The 2,825-nt window shown below is 36.1% G+C and overlaps 1 pseudogene; it reads left to right on the top strand.

The window, feature by feature from the left end:
- Positions 1 to 531: 531 nt before the first annotated feature.
- Positions 532 to 1,066, top strand: LOC108379750 (syntaxin-5-like; annotated as a pseudogene).
- The last annotated feature ends 1,759 nt before the right edge of the window (positions 1,067 to 2,825 follow it).

The raw sequence follows: 2,825 nt of genomic DNA, 5'->3' as shown, positions 1-2,825 counted from the left end.
AACAAAATATGTTTCTAAGGAAGTAGTGACCATAATAACGTGACCACCACTGTACATACATATGTACATATTTCATTGCGCTAAGAAGGCAGTTTGATAAGGCACTGATTTTTTTATTTTCCCGCGTAGTAACTTTAAATGCAACACCGCGCTTCTGTCAAGTACTTACTACTATCAAATTTTCAGCAACCTACGTCCTTTAGTTTTTCTTCAAGTCGCCCAAAATCGTTTATAAAATCCTTTGAATAATATTTAACGCTCGAAAAAAAATAGTGTTCGAAGTAATTGATCGATTATATCAAAAAAGGAATTTATGATGGTCACAAATATATTGGCAAAAACATAGCAAGTGCATATGCCAAGTTGGAAAAATTGACAATGTGTGAGTATAAAATGAATAGGTGTTCTTAATTATAAATATTACTTTACCTCTTCTTTTGCAGTCGATAAAAAGAAGAGTCTTTTTGATGATCGACCGCAATAGATTCAAGAATTGACTTACATCATGGTGTATGCGTNTTGACTTACATCATGGTGTATGCGTTACAATCTAAATTAGCCAGCATGGGCACCGACTTCAAACAGATACTAGAAGTGCGTATAAAAAATCTCAAACAACAAAAAGCGCGTCGGGATCAATTCGGGCAGTCACCAATTGCTGCTAGCACTGTTCGCTCGAGTACGAGAGCGAAACAGGGCTCATTGCTGTTAAGCGAAGAGAATACGGCCGTACCATTGCTGGGTGCAGTCGGAGGTAGTGGAATACAGACGCAGCAGCAGATTGCATTATATGATGACTCCGATAGTTACGTGCAACAGCGGGCTGAGACTATGCAGAACATTGAATCGACTATTGTCGAGCTAGGCGGTATATTTTAACAATCAGCACATATGGTTAAGGAGCAAGAGGAGACTGTGGAGCGTATCGATACAAACATACAAGTTGCCGAATTGAACATAGAAGCGGCGGCGCAAGGTGAAATATTGAAGTGCTACCAAACTGATGATAAAAATCTTCACAGTACTGATATTCTTATTCATATTCTTCGTAGTTTTCCTTATATAATAACGAATATGTTTGTGACACGGCAAGATTTTAACAAGTTCAGATGCGCGGTCTTACAGCCAGTTTCACCAAATTATTTAAGTGAAAATTTTCGAATTTTCGGTTTCACCAATCAATTTTTAATTTTGATTTAAGTGACCTATGCTCTGCACTTAAATAAAAGTTAAATCAGAACAACCACACTCAGAGGTGTTACACGTTTAATCACCTGATCATTGTGTATCTGCTGCTTACTTGTATACCAGCCCTGCTTTTACAACACAGCGTGCCAAAGCTTTCAAAAGCTCTCAGTACAAATGAAAGCGAAAGCTAGTCCTAGTCTGTTTTACAACCACTTTTTGCTCACTTAAATAAATAGTTTATTGAAACTGAAAATTATTTAAATGAGAATTAAATACAAAATTAAATTAAAGTTAATTTCCACTTAAATAGTTTGGTGAAACTGGCTGTTAAAGTTGTGGGTTTTTAAATACATAAATATATAATATCCTATTCATATACATACATATAAAAAACACTAATGTAATAATGAAATTAAGTCTTCTATGCCACGTGAAACACGATAGCCTTTAGAAGCAGTCACGTAGGGTTAGACACTAATTCTGCCAATAATAAAATTACTTCACTTAGTTTCACTTTTTTTTTTTCAAAATTTTCTATAAAAAGTAGAGATGATCCTGTGTAATAAAACGAGAACCGATTTATGTAATCATAAATATATAAAGAAAAGTTTAAAACTAAATAAAATAGAAATTGTTATTGGCAATAAGTACATGTGCTTGTTTATTAATAATTCAAATATTATGTTCAAACAAATTTAAGTGAAAGGTATGCAATTTCAAGAAAAAAGCAATTGCTTAGTTTTTATGCATACGGCTTAACATTTCCGGTAGGAAGCAGAAGGTCAGTATGTATAAATAAAAAGCTTTATCAGGGGGAACGTGTTATATTTTCAAATAACAAATAAATAAAAAATACATCGTAATGAAATGTTGCCGTTTATTGCATGTGATCTGATGCCGGATTCAATTTATAGGTACTCGTAGGTAGCTCGTTCTCGAAGTCATCAGTGGTGAAGTGTTTTACACAGATGACGCTGGTTCGGGCGTTGAAATACGTTGGTCTCCGGCAAAACTGGATCCACTTTCCACCAACTCAATGTCGGCCGGAAAAGTAAAAAAAACTGCACCCAGATCCTTTGGCACTAACACTAGCACAATTAATCACTGCACACCTCATTTTTTTCTTTAATTTATAACTTTTTTATAAGTTTTCACAAAAAACAAAACAACGCTCAAAATCTGTCCAATTTGTAAATTTGTAAAGTTGAAATAACCTAAAATGTCACGAACCAGAAAATGTAAACAAAAGTATTGTGTGACGTCAGCGAATGGGTGGATGCTGTCAAATCGACGAAGAGAGGGTTAGCGGTCCGCGAATGGTGCGACCTTTATTTTCTGGATCGTGTGTTGGCATTGTTCCACCGCAAGTCGGATGAGTTTTCGCGCCGCTTCGTAACCGTGGACGAAACATTGATTCAATATAATACACCTGAGACAAAGGAACAGCCATAACAGTGGACTTCCGAGTGAACATGCACCAATTAAGGCCAACAGAACTCTCCCGTTCTTCTTTTTCTTCATCCTCTCTAGATTTCAACCTGCTTCAACGCCTGCGTGAGGCCTAACCATAAGCTCTTGATTACATACACAGACTTTTCCGTTTGTCAAATCACAACCAAAAATCAGAGAGAGCCCAC

The sequence above is a fragment of the Rhagoletis zephyria genome, unplaced genomic scaffold (genome assembly GCF_001687245.7).
Source record: "Rhagoletis zephyria isolate East Lansing unplaced genomic scaffold, Rhagoletis_zephyria_1.1 Rzeph_scaffold_17257, whole genome shotgun sequence".
In the NCBI taxonomy this organism is placed as follows: Eukaryota; Metazoa; Arthropoda; class Insecta; order Diptera; family Tephritidae; genus Rhagoletis; species Rhagoletis zephyria.
This window is presented reverse-complemented; position numbering and strand designations above follow the sequence as displayed.